The following is a 19,827-nucleotide window of genomic DNA, read 5'->3' on the forward strand; positions in this document are numbered from 1 at the left end:
CTCTATCTCAGAGTAGAACGTTGGGAAAAATCCTTCCAAGCAATCAGCCCCAAGAAACAAGCTAGAGTGGTCATTCTAATATCGAATAAAGTAGATTTTCAACCAAAAGTTATCAAAAAAAGATGAGGAAGACACTTTTTACACATTATAGGGACAATTTTTCAGGACAATTTTCTCAATCCTTAACATATATGCTCCAAATACAAGAGCACCAATATTAATAAAAGAAACCCTACTAAAGCTCAAAAAATAAATCGCACTCCACACAGTAATAGTGGGAGAAGTTAACACCTCACTCTCATCAATGGACAGACCATGGAAACAGGAACTGAACAAGGACACAGTAAAACTAGTAGATGTTATGAACCAATTGGGATTAATAGATATCTACAGAAAATTTCATCCTAAAGTAAAAGAATGCACCTTCTTCTCAGCACCTCAGGCACCTTCTTGAAAACTGACCACATAATTGGTCACAAAACAAACCTCAATAGATATAAGAAGATTGAAATACTCCGATGCATCCTATCAGATCATCATGGTCTAAGGCTGGTCTTTAATAACAACAAAGACAACAAAATGCCCATATACATATGGAAACTAAACAGTGTTCTATTAAACGATAGGAGAGTCAAAGAAGAAATAAAAAAAGAAATTAAGGATTTTCTAGAATTTAATAGAAATGTAAACACAACATACCCAAACCTATGGGATGCAATGAAAGCAGTACTGAAAGGAAAACTCATAGCTCTGAGTGCTTCCAAAAAGAAATTGGAGAGAGCATACACTGGCAAGCTTCTTCGATTTCCTTATTCAGAGATTTGAAGTTCTTGTCATACAGATCCTACACTTGCTTAGAGACACAACAAGGTATTTCATACTGTTTGTGACTATTGTGAAGGGTATCTTTTCCCTAATTTCTTTCTCCACATGTTTGTCCTTTAAGTAGAGGAAGGCTACTGATTTGCTTGAGTTAATTTTATATTCCGCCACTTTGCTGAAGTTGTTTATCAGCTGTTAAAGTTCTTTGGTAAAATTTTTAGGATCATTTATTTATACTATCATATTATCTGCAAATAGTGATATTTTTACTTCTTTCTTTCTTATTTGTATCCGTTTGATTTCCTTTTGCTGTCTAATTGCTCCAGCCAGGACTTCCACTACTATGTTGAATAGGTAGGGGGAGAGTGGGCAGCCTTGTTCAGTCCCTGATTTTAGTGGGATTGCTTCAAGTTTCTCACTGTTAAATTTGATGTTGGCTATTGGTTTGGTGTATATTGCTTTTATTATGTTTAGGTATGGGTCTTGGATTCCTGTTTTTTCTAAGACTTTTAACATAAAGGGGTGTTGAATTTTGTTAAATGCTTTCTTAACATCTAGTGAGATGACCATGTGGTTATGTCTCCACTTTCATTTCTGATTTTGTTAATTTGGATACTCTCTCTTTGCCCTCTAGTAAGTCTGGCTAAGGGTTTATCAATCTTGTTGATTTTCTCAAAGAACCAGCTCTTGGTTTTGTTGATTCTTTAAATGGTTCTTTTTGTTTCTACTTGGTCAATTTCTGACCTAAGTTTGATTATTTCTTGCCATCTACTCCTCGTGGGTGTATCTGCTTTCTTTTGTTCTGGATCTTTCAACTGTGCTTTCGAGTTGCTAGTGTATGCTCTCTCCACTTTCTTTTTGGAGGCACTCAGAGCTATGAGTTTTCCTCTTAGTACTGCCTTCATTGCATCCCACAGGTTTGGGTATGTTGTGCTTTCATTTTCATTAAATTAGAGAAAGTCCTTAATTTCTTTCTTTATGTCTTGTTTGACCATGCTGTCATTTAGTAGAGCATTGTTCAGCTTTAATGTGTATATGGGCTTTTTGTTGTCTTTGTTGTTATTGAAGACCATCCTTAATCCATGGTAATTTGATAGGATGCATGGGAGTATTTCAATTTTCCTATCTGTTGAGGCTTGTTTAGTGACCGATTATATGGTCAATTTTGGAGAGAGTGCCATGAGGTGCTGAGAAGAAGGCATATTTGTTTGCTTTAAGGTGAAATGTTCTACAGATGTTTATTAGTTCCAATTGGTTCATAACTTCTGCAAGTTTCACTGCATCCTTTTTCAGTTTCTACTTCCGTGGTCTTTCCATTGATGAGAGTGGGGTGTTGAAGTCTCCAATTATTATTGTGTGTGGTGCAATGTATTTTTTGAGCTTTAGTAGAGTTTCTTTTTTGAAAATGGGTGCTCTTATATTTGGAGCATATATGTTAAGAATTGAGAGTTCCTCGTGACAAATTTTCACTGTAATGTGTAAAAAGTGTCCTTCCTCATCTTTTTTGATAACTCTTGGTTGAAAATCTACTTTATTCGATATTAGAATGGCTACTGCAGCTTGTTTCTTAGGGCCGTTTGCTTGGAAGATTTTTTCCCATCCTTTTACTCTGAGATAGTGTCTGTCTTTGTCTCTGAGATGAGTTTCCTGTATGCAGCAAAATGCTGGATTCTGTTTATGTATCCAGTCTGATAGCCATGTCTCTTTATTAGGGAATTGAGTCCATTTATGTTAACAGATATTAAGGAATAGTGTTTTCTGTTTCCTGTCATTTTTGCTTTTTAGAGGTAGAATTATGTCTGTGTGTCATTTTTTAGTTTTGTTGCTTAGTTATTTTCTTGTTTTTTTCTAGGATATAGTTTCCCTCCTTGTGTTGGGTGTTCTATCTATTATTCTTTTTATGTCCGGATCTGTGGTCAGATATTGTGTAAATTTAGTTTTGTCCTGGAATACCTTAGTCTCTCCATCTATGGTGATTGACAGTTTTGCTGTGTATAGCAGTCTGGACTGACATTTGTGTTCTCTTAGGGTCTGTATGATGTCTGTCCGGGATCTTCTAGCTTTCATAGTCTCTGTTGAGAAGTCAGGTGTGATTCTGATTAGTCGGCCTTTATATGTGACATGAGCTTTTTCCCCTTACTGCTTTTAGTTCTTTCTTTGGTTTGAACACTTTGCATTTTGACTATTATGTGTTGGGAGGAATTTCTTTTCTGGTCCACTCTATTTGGAATTATGTAGGCATCTATTATGCTCAGGATCATCTCATTCTAAAGGATAGAGAAGTTTTCTTCTACGATTCTGTTGAAGAAATTTACTGTGCCTCTTTGTTGATATTCTTTGTTCTCTTCTATTCTTATTATCCTTAGGTTTGGTCTTCTCATTGTGTCCTGGATCTCCTGGACATTTTGGGTTAGGAGCTTTTTGGTTTTTGCATCTTCTCTGAATGATTTGTCTATGTTTTCAATGTTGTCTTTGGTCCCTGAGATTCTCTCTTCCATCTCTTGTAGTCTGTTGGAAATGTTTGCATCTGTGACTCCTGATTTCTTTTTTAGGTTATCCACCTCCAGGTTTGTTTCTTTTTTTGTTTCTTTATTGTTTCTATTTCCATTTTCAGTTTCTTTATCTCTTTGGTTGTGTTTTCTGGTAGTTCTTTGATTTCTTTGAGTGTTTTTGGGTTTCCTCCTTAAAAGCTTCTATTTGTTTATGGTTGTCCTCCAGTACTTGTTTAAAGTAGTTATTCATGCTCTTCTCAAAGATCTTCATCATCTTGAGGTATGATTTCAGGTCTGAGTCTTCTCTTTTGGAGTGTTTGGCAATCCACTACTTGCTGTGGTGGGAGAGCTGGGTTCTGATATTGCCAGGTTGTCTTGGTTTTCATTGCTTAAGTTCTTTCATTTTCCTCTTGCCATCTTGCTGTCAGTGATTATATGTTGTCTTGTTGTCAGTGATTTGTACCAGTTTCTCTCATGGTCCTGAGGGCCCATGGGTTCAGGAAGAAAACAGCTTCTGAGTGTTTGGCTCTTGGTGGGCAAGCAGTGGGTTCTGGTAGCAGTGACTCAGCTCTGTCTTTGTTGGCTCAGATGTGGGAGCTCTTTTGAGGTTGTTCTTGTAACTCAGCCCTGTACCCACAGATCCTGAGTACTACTGGCAGGAACCTGGCTCTTTCTCTAGGCTACAACTAATCTTTTCCAGATAGCGTGGTACTTTCTGCTCTCTCAGGACTCACACCATGCTCTCCCTGGTCCTATGTGTCAGACTCCCCTCTAAGAGGGTCTATTGAGTTGAATTTTAACCACTGTCTTTTCCTAGGCAAACCCCAGCTCCCACTGACAAGGGCCTGTCCTTTACTTTTGGCCTGTGTGTCTAGACTTTAAGTCAGGGCTTTTAGGCCCGTGCCAAGTCCCTATGCTTGAGTTCCAGCTCCACTGAACCAGAGGGTCGCATTTTCCACGTGCTTCGCTTTGGTTACTCACGGCACAGTCTCACCAGGCCTGTATCCCTGGATTTCTGCTGTTCCAGGTGCCAAGGGGCCTGAGCATTTGGTCTGTGCCCAAAGGCTCTCTGAATTCGCTGTTTTTAAATAGTTGAGTAGTATTCCATTGTGCAAATTGAGCCATTCTTATCTCCTTGTACAAAGCCCAAGGCCAAGTGGACAAAAGACCTCCACATAAAACCAGGTACAGTGAAACAAACAAAAGAGAAAGTAGGGAATAGCTTAGAACACATAGGCAGAGTAGAAATTTTCCTGAAAAGAACACCAGTGAATTATGGTCAAAGATCAAGAATCAACAAATGGGACCTCATAAAATTACAAACCTTCTTTCAGGCAAAGGACACTGTCAATAGGACAAACAACAGTCAACAGATTATGAACAGATTTTTAACAGTCTTATATCTGATAGAGTGTTAATATCCAATATAATCATATAAAGAACTTAGCAAGTCATACTCCAGAGAATCAAATAATTTTATTAAAAAATGGACTAAATGAAACATTCTCAACTGAGGAATACAAAATGACTGAGAAGCACCTAAAGAAATGTTCTAGTCATCAGGGAAATGAAAGTCAAAACATCCCTGATATTCCACCTCACACCAGTCAGAATGGCTAAGATCAAAAACTGAGGTGACAGCAGGTGCTGGCAAGGATGTGGAGAAATATAATCACTTCTCCATTTTTGGTGGGATTTCAAGCTCGTACAACCACTCTGTCAATCAGTCTGATGGTTCCTCAGAAAATTGGACATAGTACTACCTGAGGACCCAGCTATACCACTCTTGTGCATATACCCAAGGATGCTCCAACACATAACAAGGACCCACGTTCCACTATGTTCATAGCAGCCTTATTTATAATAGCCAGAAGCTGGAAAGAACCCAGATGTCTTTCAACACAGAAATGGATACAGAAATTGTGATACATTTACAAAATGGAGTACTACTCAGCTAGTGAAAACAATGACTCATAAAATTCTTAGGCAAATGAATGGATCTAGAAAATATCATCCCGAGTGAGTTTACTCAGTCACAAAAGTACACACATGGTATACATTCACTGATAAGCAGATACTAGCCCAAAAGTTCAGAATACCCAAGAAACAATTCACAGACCATATGAAACTCAAAAACAAGAAAGACCAAAACGTGGATGTTTCAGTCCTTCTTAGAAGGGAGGAAAAAAACACTCATGTAAAGAACTACAGTGACAAAGAGTGGAGTAGAGACTGATAAAAAGATCATCCAGAGACTGCCTCTCATGGGGATTCATCCCATATGCAGCCACCAAACCCAGTCATGATTTCTGATGCCTAGAAGCGCTTAGTGAAAGGAGACTGATATGGATGTTTTCTCAGAGGCTCTGTCAGAGCCATATGGATACAGATGAGGATGCTTGCAGCTAACCATCTGACTGAGTACAGGGACCCCAATGAAGGAACTAGAGAAAGAATTGAAGGAGTTGAATGGGTTTGCTTCCCCATGAGAAGAACAACAATATCAACCAAACAACCGGCCCCCAGAGCTTCCAGGGACTGAAACACCAAGCAATGAGTACACATAGAGAGACCCATGGCTCCAGCCACATATGTAGAAGAGGACGGCATTGTCTGGCACCATGGGAGAAAAGACCTTTGGTCTAGTGAAGACTCGTTTCCCCAGTGTAGAGGAATGTCATGGCAATGAGGTGGGAGTGGGTGGTTGGGAGTAGTTGCATCTTCATAGAAGCAAGGTGAGGATGGAGGGTTGATCAGAGAGGGAGGAAAGAGGATAACATTTGAAATGTAAATACATAGCATATCCAATTTTTAAAAAAGATATTATTGGTCAAACAGAAAATAATAAAAATTTTGACTATAAAATCCATTCACTACTTCCATTACCTATGCAAATTTACCTATTTCAATTGATAACTATCATTTTTCAAAAACACCAAAATATTTGTACAGTTATTTCCAAAAAGAAAATAAAAGACTGGTTTAACCACAGTGGCTAGAAATGTAGAAATGTTTACAGGTCTGTTTTTCTTACATCTGCAGAATTTCCTGAGTTTATCCTTGCCACTAAAGCAAATTGTACCTGAAAAACACTTTGGCATAAACCCCACCTTTTTCTTCTTTTTCCTCCTTGAGTGAAGTTATCACTATACTGTTTTATGGTGCTACAGACTGTTGCCATAAATGTGATCCGAATGCCATGAATTCAGAATTTCAGCTTTGGAGCACCAGTGGCACAATCGGTTAGCGCATGGGACTTATACAGAATTTCAACTTTATGGCACAGTTGAGGTGGGAAAGATAACAACTCTATTCTGAGTGAATCCTGCCAGTACTGCTGTGTGACAATCCAAAGGTGCACAGAAGCAGTACAGTGGACAGGGAGAATAAAAACAGACACTGGGGACGAGTATTTCTACGTAAGCCACAAAACTGCTCCCATCTCACCCATAAAGGTTTCAACATGGCCGCTTCTGCTATTAATTGTTGTGTGCCCAGGGTGAAAGGATAAGACATTCATGTCTGTTGTGAGCCCAGGCTTCTGTCCTTTGAGATCAGTAGCTAAACTACGGACCCATCCTTGAGCTTGTGCAACAGATGGTACTCAATAAAGGTAGCACCACTAAGGGTTTCCTACTATCTAATAGGAGTGAATTCAGTCTCCGATTTATAAGTCCCTTCAAATTGATTCGTGAAAGACAATTCATTATTTACTTTATGGACAGATTTAGATGGTCAAAGTGAAAGAAAGCACTTGGGTCTTAAAAAGCTGTCTCTCTGCACTTAGCTGTGCTAGTTTCATATCATCACGTTCATTATTCCCTTGTATTGTACAGAGACCAGAACACCTGCACATCATGGTCCGTACTCACTCCTGTGATTCCAGTGTACCAAGTCAACGTTTCCATACAAAGCTTGGCAGCCCCCCACAAGCTCAGTCCTGTTCTAGCAGTAGCTTTCAATAGCTGCCATTGTCTCACAAATCAGAACCCTTAACCATTCCCATGCCCATCGGTTCGAGTCCCTCACTTGTGTATACTACATGATGCAACTTCTAACATCATCAGGAAAAAGAAAAGTGCTGTTGCAAGCTTGTATTTTTCAAAACCTACTATTAATAAGGGTACTTAAATGTTTTAACCTAACTTCAAGTCCACCACTCATCAGAGGCAGTGGAAATGAAAGATTAAAACGACAAAGGAGGATGTGGTCCTGTTTAGAAATAGTTCTTTGGAGCGAACCCAATCTGCATTGTAAAGTTACCAGCAGTTCAGTTTACACAAATCAACAGCAGTGGCTTGATCCACTCAAAAACGCTATTCATGAATCAGCAGTGGCAGTTTAATCCAGAAGAAACCTCCAGACTCTGTCAATATGCCCAAGTCCATGGAAGCAGCAAGAAGAGCCACCAGACTACCACCAGTTCTTTGGTGCGTTTCTCTCTATGAAGTCATAACAAATGATGATCAGCAAACAATGGCAAGATGAACCAATACCATACAATGTCATGAGTGAAGAACCACCATAAGCTGAATGATGACCAGCAAAGAATGGTAAGACATAAGAATACCACACACTGTCTGCTGGGTTATATTCTCTTTCCAAACATCATGTGTTTTCTCAACTGTTACCCCCCCCCCACAACAAAATATCAAATGCCCTTTTCCAGGATGCTTCAAAAAAAAAAAAAAAAAAAAAAAAACCACATGTCTGTTCTCAGCAAAACATCCTCTCATAAGACATTTTCCAGAAAAATGTCATGACACAACTGAGTCTCCAAAAGGAACCAGACGTTTCCACTTCATATTGTCCTTGTTCTTTTCTCTACGGTGTAGGAAGAGGAAACCAGTTCAGATCAGTTACACTCTCCTCTTGATTAAGATTCTTTAGCTGTTTTCAGATTTAAAGTCCCATTGTGACTAGAGCTACATGCTTCTACACAACCTACCCACTGCCCATCCCTCTTCTGCTCTAGCCACCTGGACCTTCACATTCTCAAATGCACCTCCATTTTTTCACCTCTTACTTAGCATGTGGTTTTTCCCCTTTTCAGAAATGCTTTCCCCATCTTCTGCTACCATCCAACCCCTGCTCAGTTTATCCAATTCATTCTTAATAACCACTTGCCTTGGAGTGCCTTTTCTGACTTTGGATTTGGGAGTCAATCCATTTCCTGTATGTTTTTATATAAAATCGCATCCCTTTTCTTCAGAGCTCATATGTCAGTGGATAATTATATAACTATTGGAAAATTGTTTAATTAACATCTCATTTCTACACATATTATAAGTTAGGCATCTGTTTTTAATAGGCAAGTCATCTTTTTGATGCAGAAATTAGTAACATATGTTAAAGAAATTTTTGAAATTTTGTCTGATGGTATTTATTACACTTAGATTGTATCACAAATGACTTTTTAAGATTCAAAAATCAGAGTGTAACCATAAAACTGTATCTGCTCCACTACGTAATGGTACTATTTTTAATAATTTTTCAAAGTAGTTTTAGTAACAATAAAAAAAAGAAAATGAAAATTCATGAAATGATTGTGCAAACAATAGGAAAACTAATATTTGGTAGCTACATATCTCAAAAACATGTGTCCTACCTAAAAGATGTTTACAAAAGGGTAAACTTTAATATAAGCAGTAATAGTTCAGCAATCCTCAGAATCTTTATTCTGAGTGAAAGAACACAGCCATATCTAAGGCATCCTTCTGATTTTATTTGTATAAGTTATAACGATGGGAAACATGTCAGTAATTGACTGGGAACTGATAGAGTTTGACAAGGAAGATTGCATAAGCAGGACTGAACTGGTTTACTCTGGCTACACTGAAGAGACAAGAATTGAAAAGTTGATAGACAATTATGTGAGACCAGTATTTCTCTTTTTGGTGTAAGCTGTAATGACAGGAAGCATGTCAAGTATTAGCTGAGAAAGGGAGAAATGGCAAAAAAAAAAAAAAAAAAAAAGAGAGAGAGAGATAAAATTAGAGGGTGATAGAAATCACTATTATTCTGAGTGTGGTGACCATTTCAAACATGTAAGCCTATGTCAAAAGGATATCCTTGAAACAGAGATTTATAAATTGTCAATTCTACACTGACAAAAAACATACGCATATATACATCCAATAGAAACCATTGAGGTCAGAATACGACTGCTTCAGACTTAACGGTTCATATAGAAATATCATAGTGGGTATGAAAGGGGGGGAAACAAAGTTTTAAATTTCACAGCTTGGTCCTTTAAAATTTTGTCATATTACTTAAAAAAAAAACAGGAAAATAAGCCAATTTTTTAAATCTCAATTTGAATACAACAATATTCCCTGCCAAAAAGTAATAGGTAAATTAATAGCAATGTATTTTTATTTGGGTCTTTTTTTGCTGGTAAACACTGAAGAATAGTTTCATGTTCATCATCTATGAGGATGTGGAATACTCAGTACTCTTGCAAACAACATGATCAGATTTTTTTAAATCAAGAGATGCATAATTTTCGCACCAGTATTTCTAAAAATAACTAGAGTAAACAGCTCTTCTGCATTTTCCCACTCTCCTCTGTATTTCTTCATTGGAATTTGGCTTCTGCATCTGAGTAAATGCTCTGGGCATGTTTTGCCACAGGCAAAATTTCATATCCTCTTACTTCTGCGATACGGATGCATCAGCTATTTCAAATTTTTGCAGACTAAATAGAATATTAATGGCCCTAATGATTTTTAAATACTATTTGCAAGGTTGTTTAAAATGTCTTGGCAACAATCAATAAGATAATGAACATGAAAATACTGTGTACGTGGCAAAACGCTACCCAAGCATAAATAAAAAGATTAAAATGCTTTTTATAAAAAAGTACCTTCGATGGAAGTTATTTGAGGGGATAGAATAGATGATAAATAATCACTACTTATTCAAGTAGAGGATGTATTAAAAATAAATCCAGACTGCTACAGATCCCAAGACCAAGTGGAAACTCATATGGTTTGTTGTTTTAGAGCAAGGAGACATTATTTTCCATAAACTGGGAAATGATCCAATCTGAGGTGTATTACTTTTTTTAAGCCTCCAGGATAAAAATATTCTTTCATTGTTTTCTATTCTGGGAAGCTTAAGTCCAAAATAAAAAAAAATATTTTGAGGAGAGTCTAAAATATGAACATAACTTCAGGAGTCTGGGACATGTTAACACAAAACAAAGGTGTTGGCAACAAACATGATAGCAACGTGCAAGAAGAGAAAACAGTGAAAACGTCCTAAGTGATGCCTTCAAATGCCCTTGCCTGCTTAAACAGTTTGCTAAGAGCCCCTCAGAAGTACACAAAGACCTCTGGCCAAAAGAGCAAATGGGTCCTAAAAGCTACTGCATGACACTCATCAGCTATGCTCTTGGATTTGAGTGCTTCAGAGAGATAGATGATAGATAGATAGATAGATAGATAGATAGATAGATAGATAGATAGATGATAGATAGATAGATAGATAGATAGATAGATGATAGATAGATAGATAAATGATAGATAGATAGATAGATAGATAGATAGATAGATACACACATACATACATACATACATACATATAATTAGAGAGAAAGAGAGAGAGAGATAGGGATAGGGACAAAGACAGACAGACAGAAATAGAGACAGGCAGAGACACAGACATTTAGTGTTTTACAAAGCCAGTACCTACCAGATTCCTCCATGCAGAGGGTAGTTTTCCTCCCTAGTTCTCCATCGAGAACCCCTGAGTGGAACTGACTCAAGGGTGCTCTATTGTGTTCTCTCAGCTGACAGTTTCTTCCTCTGGTCCTTTTCTCAGAGTGCCTCTTGACTCTAGTGACATGGTAAGACACTAAAGGCTCAGCCTCCACCCACAACCCAGAGGGCAAGGACAAACTACATCCCTTTTCTTCACCTAGATAGAAATATCTACAGGACCTCAGGTAAAAGTAGGGCAGTGGATATATGGGAAGAAAACTTTTAAAAGTAAAATTGTTGTCATAGGTCTAAGGCAGGCTCTGGGTAGCATATTTCTAGGTCCAGCATCATACATAGCCACAGGAGAAGTGATTGGCAGGGAAAGACAAAAGTCTCTGCAAGGCAGTGAAATAGGTCTACACTGTGAGACACCTACTTCTATTTTCATCCAGGGTTATATGCGTTAAACATCCCTGCTCCTCTAACGTTCCACATTGTATTTTATAATCATAACTTTTTTGATTATATGTGTGTATATACACATATATGTATATGTATATATATGTGTGTGTAATTTCATATACATAATGCTATTTTAAAGCTTCTCTTGTACAAAGAAGAAATGACTTGGTTATTTGTTGTGGTTTATGCCACTTAGCAGCTTCTGGTAGCATGGACACCCTTTAAAACACTTCCCATAGATACTCTCTTGGGATCCCCATAGGAACCTATACATGGGAAAATGCCACAAAGAGGAAGGCTTTGTGAAGGGGTGACTTCTCTCAGCTCCTCCCCAAATTCCTGTCTATGACTTCTAACCGAACCCAAATGCTATCTGGCATTTCCCCAACACTTAGGGTGACATTTTTGTTTTTTTTAGGGAGAGGAAAGCAAACAAGCAAATAAAAGATTCAATTAGATATAACAAAGCAATCGGCTTTCTGCAGCCTGGGAAATTAAAGCACTGTCATTCTGTGTGCCAGTCTATGACAGAGCCCAGCCAGCGCCGATGAAGATGTGTCCAGAGTGCTTACATCAAGACGATGAGACAGACCTTGGTAGGGAACAAGAAAGCACAGAGACGGGAAGACAAAGGGGAGCCAAGAGGGGTAGAAAGGAGGAAGGGGGGTGTAGAAAAAAGGAGGGAGGTGGGGGAGTAGAGAACCTCAGTTGCCTGTGACAGCCCAGTCTGCCCACACTAGCACAGAATTCCCTCCAGTTTAAGATATGGTTTGGAAATAGACATCCGAGTTAAGTAAGACATCAAAAGAATGACCACAGAGCTTCTGACAACAAAATGACATTGGAAAGACAGCCAAGCAGGTTCTTTCAGGTCCTAGTTCCTATCCCTTCGGAGAAATGTGACGATTTTTTTTTCCAAGTTAGAATTAGCTTAACATTCATTTCTGATGTTCTGTCTGAATGCCAAGACCCTGCTTATTCAAGTGAAGTGGGAGGAGGCTTCTCCACAGGAGAAACAAAGCTCAGGCCAAGAGCATGTAGGAACTGATGAGCAGATTCTCCTGGATTCTCCCTCCCGAGGTTTCTCCTCAGCAGCACAGTGCCAACTGCTTGCAACTCAATACTGTCCTACATGTGAGACCGCCGTCTCCCAGCAGAGCGGGACCCATTTGATAGATGGTGTCAGAGAGCTAAGGTGGAAGTGGGTTTTGATTGCTTTGATTGTGAAAATCCAGGCATTTAAAATGAGCTAGACAGCTTAAATCTTTATCTATTGGTCCTATAATAAATGGGACAACCCCCCCAAAAAAATTTTTGTACGTTCCACAGCGCAAAACAGAGATCAGTTTGATCCAGCGTGTCTGAGGTGGATTGATGAGACGTATATTCTTCAAAACTATCTTATTACATGAATAATACATTTATACACTTCAGCAAAAAAAAAAAAATTCAAACACTGCAGAGAATAGAGTGAAATGAGTTCATGTTTCTAGCTTTTACATACCCCAAATATTCCTTCCGCAGGCAGCCAAACTTAAGGTATTGTGATTTTAGTCATTTTTCTGTATATTAAATAAACAGAAGATTTTTTTTCTGGATATGAGCTTCAGTTCCTACATATTGCTTTCCTTTTTCTGTTTAGCCTCACATCTCTGAGGAACACGCTGCATGACAGGACACAGAGTTCTTCTACTTTGCTCTTTGGTACCTACAGACCTAGTACAATTGATGTAGAACACTGTAGTTGTGCTTTGGTGGCTTAAAGAAAGTTTGCAAGCTTATGCAACCTTGGCCTGGTTTTGCTGTAACTTAAAAAAAAAAAAAAAAGTGGTGGTAGCTGGCAAATTCATGCTCAAGTTGTTAGTCACTGAAAACCCACTTCACAAAAAAAAAAAAAAAAAAAAAAAAAAAAAAAAAAAAAAAAAACGACACCATCAGGAGCAGGCTGGCTGGCTTTCTGCCTCGGAATCTAGCAAGTGGTACAGAAAATTCTTGATTCTCCGTCTTTGTGCTACCTACTTTAACCTGGCTATGGTTAGATCATTTCCAAATCTATGTTTTACATGAAATGCATATTATCATGTGACTCTGTAGGTTTTTAACTCAAAAGAGGGATACTGGGAAGGGCATGAAAATAGGAAACAGATCAGCTGGCTTGTTGAGATGGTTTCTGAGCTTACTTCTTTGTATCAATCCTGAATGGCTCCGAAGTATCTTACTAAACTCTGGTGTTAACTGGATACTTCACCTTATTACTACAAAGTCTTTCTTCTCCCCTGTGAACGACATTACCAGTGTTTGGTTATTGTGCCAATAAACAGGCGTCATTGGGAGTTTTCTACAATCATTTTCTCTTTAAAAAAATAAAATGAGTCAGAAGTTCAGAGGCAGGGGAAAACACTAGCAACCTCAGGAGCTTAAGCTTTTAAGACAAAAGTGTATCCTATTTACTCCCCAAGAGCTAAAATCATCATTTTATGTCATTTTGTCATGAATTAGCACAACTCTTTGATCAGTGACATCAAAAGCTATCAGCAGTACCAATAATACAGTTGTTAAAAAAGTTTGCATTGATTAAGTGGCTGAAATCAATCAACCTTTTACCATCCTCTCCCTCCTCCCTTGCTCCTGTAGAAGGAAGGTGACTCGAGTAAATTCGAATCTGACTCCAGGAAGCCTTCCATGAAGAAATGGATCAGCTAGATAGTACCAATAGTTCACTCGTTATCAGCGACTGGAACTGAACCCACCAAAAGCTCACGTAGTTCAAGTTCCCTCCTCAAGGAAATATCAGAACCCAAGTGGTCCTCACACCCTGAGATGCTCTTGCTCAGAGGATTTTCCAGCTGTGTTCCTTGTGCCCACCGTGGCTCCTCTGCATCCTTGCGCCTAACAGCGTCGGTCTCAATGCAGCCCAGGCCGTGCCCTTGTTCCTTGTGTTCAAGTGACATTTCCAGGGCTCTGCTGTCGGGCCAATTATCTCAGAAACAAGCAATTATAACCACATTCACAGACCCCTAAAAGAGTGGGTGCATTCTAATAACAATTTCTCATGAAAGAAACACGGTAGGTCCCCGCCCCTTTTCTCCTCGCTCTCCAAATACAGAGAGAGGAGCGAGAGAGAAACACTCCGCACTTACCTTCCCATTGGAGGAAGGGCTCTTCTCCATCTAAATCTACTAAATATATTCAACAAGGAAAAAAAATAAAGCCTCAGTAACAATAAGGAGCTTGGCATTCTGGGTCCTGGCCATGCTGAAGTCTTCAGTATCTATGTGTTCATCTCTTGCTTACATATTGTTGAACATAAGCACAATGTAAAATATTTGCAGAGTGTTCTCCCTGAGGTAACACATGTAGAGGTGCTTTAGAGAGGCAGATTATCCTGCTGACCTAAGGTAAACTTCGTCCTTTGGGGAGTTAATTCACATCTTTATCAGTGTAGCATAGTTCAGCTCAAATCAAGTGTGGCGAGTCTTTGAGGAAACCAGACTGTCCTATTCGCTGCTAGATGCGGTGCTCTAAACAACTAGAACAGCCCCTCAGATCTCAATCTCAAATCACTACAATACAGCAGCCCACAGCTGCAACTTCGAGCCCCACACTCAAACACAGGCCCTAGCTGCTTTACCTGTCCACAGCGATTTTCCTATGACTGGGTAGTGAATTCTTGGACATTAAGCCCTTATCTTTGCATCCCCGCGACACAGAATAAAAGGCTTTCTCCAGCATCCTAGGCAGTAGCTAGCTGTTGAATTGATTAACCATCATTCTGGATAGTTTTTCAGATATTGGACCTCTGAAACGCCAAATAAACACACAGAGAGACAAACACAGAGTTTTAGCCGAATCATGAAAACCTTGTCAGATATTTTATCCAAAAGAAAGAAAGTTTCGCTTATTTGTGTTTATTTATATATTTCCTTTTGGACAAAGTAAATGTGGACTAGCCACGACGCTATTCATATTAGTTTATATATACACTTGCCTGAATATGTACTGGGGCTTTGAGACCACTTACTCCATTTGGTTCTGGAAACGAGGAAAGTAGACCAGGGTAGGAGAGATAGAAAATGTCTAACCTTGCTTTGTTTTTCATGCATCCTACCAGAGCATTAGAACAGAGGGGAGACAAAAGGTAATTGAGCTGGGATCCTGGGAAAGCATTTTCTAAGTGAATAAAAGGCCACTGTGATGAGTTCAGCGGCAGAGGGAGTTCCCAAGCACATCTCCCGAGACTCTGGAGTCAACCTAAACACAAAGGCTTTCTTTCTCAAAAATGCAGGGAATGCTAAGTTTAATATTTGCCTCTTGCCTGCGCTGGTGACACCGGTTTGGACCTCAGAACACCCCCGCCGTTGGGTGGCAAGGCTGGACGGGTGGCTGAGCGGAGGCGGAGCGCCATCTACTGGCGACTGGAACAAAGCCGGTCCGTAAGCTCAGTTCCTAGGAGCCATCCTGCACACTTACAGCGCTGCTTCTTCTCCAAAAAGAAAGGACAAATTACACGAGCTTCTTACCCCTCCATTAGCTCTCCTTCCCCAGTTAACCTTACGGAGAGCACACAAAGGAAAGAAACTGTGAACATTCTTAGAAAATAATGGAGTAGCAGGGTGAAGGCGGAGTAGCCTTGAGAACCTACTTGTTTTTACCTATTTGGTAAGGCTCGTGCAAGGGACTTCTCTATGCCCTCAGTTCCTCTAAGGTTGCTGAATGCCAGGAGGCTCAGACAGTGACCTGACACAAAGGCAGAGTAATCTGGACGCCCGGGGTTACCCAGCACACCTCCATCCCAGTATAGAGACTTTGCATGAAGGGCTGGCTGATTTTCCACTGTGGTTTCCCCCACCCAGCAGTAGAGAATCATTTGATGTCCTGTCCTACTGGTTTCTGAGGAGGGGACCTTTTTACCATTCGGTGGTTCCTGGAGTTTCTCTGAGGAATTAAAAAAAACAAAAAACAAAAAAAAAAAAAAAAAAAAACAAAAAAAAACAAAAAAAAAAAATAAATAAATAACACGGGATAGCCTGTTTCAAAGGGTTAGCATAGCATAACCAGAAACTCACCGCAAGACCCTAGGCCTTACCATCAACTTAAAATAAGAGGACAGCATACCACTCTCCATGAGGTGTCCAGTAATAGAAAGCACTGTGGCCTCGTTACCTATCGAGTAATCTTCTTCCCACGTCCATGTGCTCTTCCCAGGATCTCCTTCATTGGGAGAAAGTTCGGTCTCACCCACCTTGCTTCTCAACAAAGTCCCAGGAGGACATCTGCAAGGCTGGGTTTGCCATGACCACCTCAGACATTAGCACCCATTTCAAAAAGATGAGACCTGATGATGATGCTGATGATGATGATGATGATGATGATCCTGAAAACAGAAAAAAAAATGTTTTCAAAGGGTTTGATGTCTATTTTTAGAAAAGTATTCAGTGGGTCCTGCATTTTCTTGGTTATCTCTTGGAACAAAAATCCTCTCTCAGAACTTCAGAGAAGGCGAGTTCAAAGCGACTCCTTGCTCTTCCTGATGCAGCCTCCCTCAATTTCTAAGTAAACCCATACTTCATAGGAAAACGCAGAAAGCATTCAGCTCCAGTGAGGTGTTAGATGGCCGTCTCAGATGCAGGAGTGCACAACTTAACCTTAGGTGCTCTTTGGCTATGTGTCCAGCTGGTAATCCCAAATGATATCTGCATTCTTCATGGGTAAGGAGCAAGTGAATCCTTGTATGAATGATCATTCGTGACATCAATGATTCGGAACTCTGGGAATCGGGAGGTCTTGCCAAGGTCAGGTTCAGAGGAATGGCAAGACCCAGACTAGAGGTTGACAGAGCCTTGAGAAAATATCTATCTAGACTTGCTCCTCTGGGCTACATGTAGCCATGGACTGCTCCCCAAACTACACTAGCTAATCTCCCTCCCCATTCAGTTACACACAAAGAAACAGGCTGAGTTTCTAGGCTGTTGGAGCACCTTCATTGTGGTGCAGTGGACCATACCAGGAAACCTAGTATTGACCTGACTTCAGGAGCAAGATAAGTAGCTCTCCAGAAATAACTCATCTCTAGTTTTTGCCTGGAATCAGCTTCTCCTGGACCAATTACCTTCCCTTCTAGTGATGTGATAATGCTTGAGTCTTTCTCCCTAGAACCTGGCCCATTTCAGCTTGCAAGTATGGTGCTAACCTTGGGTGTTTTAGAAGTACCATCAAACCATAACAGGACAACCAGAGCTTGAATGAGTTTCTGGCTTATGGAGCACACACCACCTAAATGGCAGAGCCTTTACAAAATTGCAAAATGAAAGCATGTCAGACCTTCAGAAACTTCCCTCTACCTAAAATTGTGTTACATTCTCTTCCCAGGATCATTCAAATGTGTCGTTGAGCACACAACATCCCTTATATGATTTCACATTCCAACTCACACATGGACACAATTAGCCTGCCAATAACTGGGGCTGTCCTTCCAGCCAACAGAGTCCAGAAGGCAGAGGCCCATCTGGACTCCAGATTCCTGATTGTCTCCCAAGAGGCTTCCAGGAGACCCGACGGTGACAAGAAATTCCTCCCAGGCAAGTCCCAGGTGTGGGAAACATGAACAGCACAGCCTGCGCCTCCCTCAAGAGGGAGAGGCCAGCTGGGCCTTGTTCACAGGGACTCAGGATTGAGAACACAAAGATGATTTAAAGCAGGCGATTTCTGGAGTTGAGGAATTGTAGAATGTAACATTACAACCATGGGTGGGATGCTTTCCTAATCTTGGCAGCATGCCAGGGGATGCTTGCCTATGACCTGTTTTAGCTGCCGGTGGAAACAGCCTCCAATATGGGCTGAGAAGCAGAAATCAGAGCTCTTTCTAGATTTCATGGGAAGTGTGATGTCAGTGAGTATAAACCTCAGACAGACTTACATGGGTAGAGTAGCCTATATTCATGAGTTCATGGCTTAATGTTGATACCCCTTAACGCAGCTCCTCGTGTAATTATTCCCCAACCATAAAATTATTCTTGTTGTTACTTCGTAACTGTAGTTTTAATGCTGTTATGAATCATTAAGTAAATACTTGTCTTTTCCAATGGTCGTGGGTGACCCCTGTGAATGGGTCACTTGCCCCTCCACAGGGTTTGTGACCCACAGGTTGAGAACTGCTGGCCTAGAGACTCGTTCGATCCTCAAAAATAGTCTTTCTTCTTCTCACTTTTCCAGCCCATATGAGAGTGTTGCCTATGGAAACACTTCCTGCCACAGTGCCATTGAATACCAAGGACATCCTAGAGTTAGGTACAATTAAAATGCGGTGAGGAACTTGGTTTCCCTAGCCAGGAAAGAACGACTCATCAATAAATTTTGAATTTTAGGTAAATAGTGACTTTTCCTCAATAGATAAATGTCCCATGCAATGCATAAACATGGACATGCTGTACAAATTATTTTTTAAAAATATAACTTCAAGAGTAATTGGCCATTGGGTATTTTATGTCACAATCCTACATTTTAAATCTTAGTTTATCTTGTATTTTGACAGATTTGACTCTTGTAAAACTTTCACTGCACTGTTTAGGTTCTCACAAGAGTGGCAAAAATAAAATAAACTAGGCTGCTGCTAAATATAATTTTATCGAGTACTCAGAATTCATCTTTACTCAAATCCTGCCAGAAACTTCTCTTCTTGTTTCCTAATCTTATCAGTCACTAATTGATCAATTCACCTAGACAACACTTTAATAGACACTAAGTTCCTACATGCACTGGTCCATAGCTCTATCTCTTAACTCTAATGGGTGGAATGGGCTCCCGTATTCTTCAGTATAGAGTCACTATAAACTCATCTCCCTTTGTAATTAATTAAATTTTTACTTTTTCACTTTACATCCCATTCATTGCTCCCTTCCCAATCACCCCACACGCAATCCTTCCTCCATCCCCCCTCCTCTTCTCCCACTGAGTATCCCCCGACCCTGGCACTTCAAATCTCTGCAAGGCTAAGCGTTTCCTCTCCCACTGGAACCAGACAAGGCAGCCCAGCTAGAAGAGCACATCCCACAGACAGGCAACAGCTTTTGAGAGAGCCCCTGTTCCAGTTGTTCAGGACCCATATGAAGACCAAGCTGCACATCTGCTACATATGTGCAGGCTAGCCTAGGTCCAGCCTGTGTACGTTTCTTTGGTTGGTGTTTCAGTCTCTGAGAGCCCCAAGTGTCCAAGTTAGTTGACTCAGTCTTCCTATGGAGACCGTATCTCCTTTGTGGCTCCCAGTTCTTCCTCCTATTCTTCCATAAGAGTATTCAGGCTTAATTCACTGTTTGGTTGTGTGTGTCTGTATCTGTCTGAGTCAGCTGATG

Source organism: Micromys minutus (assembly GCF_963924665.1).
Source record: "Micromys minutus genome assembly, chromosome: 5".
Classification (NCBI taxonomy): Eukaryota; Metazoa; Chordata; class Mammalia; order Rodentia; family Muridae; genus Micromys; species Micromys minutus.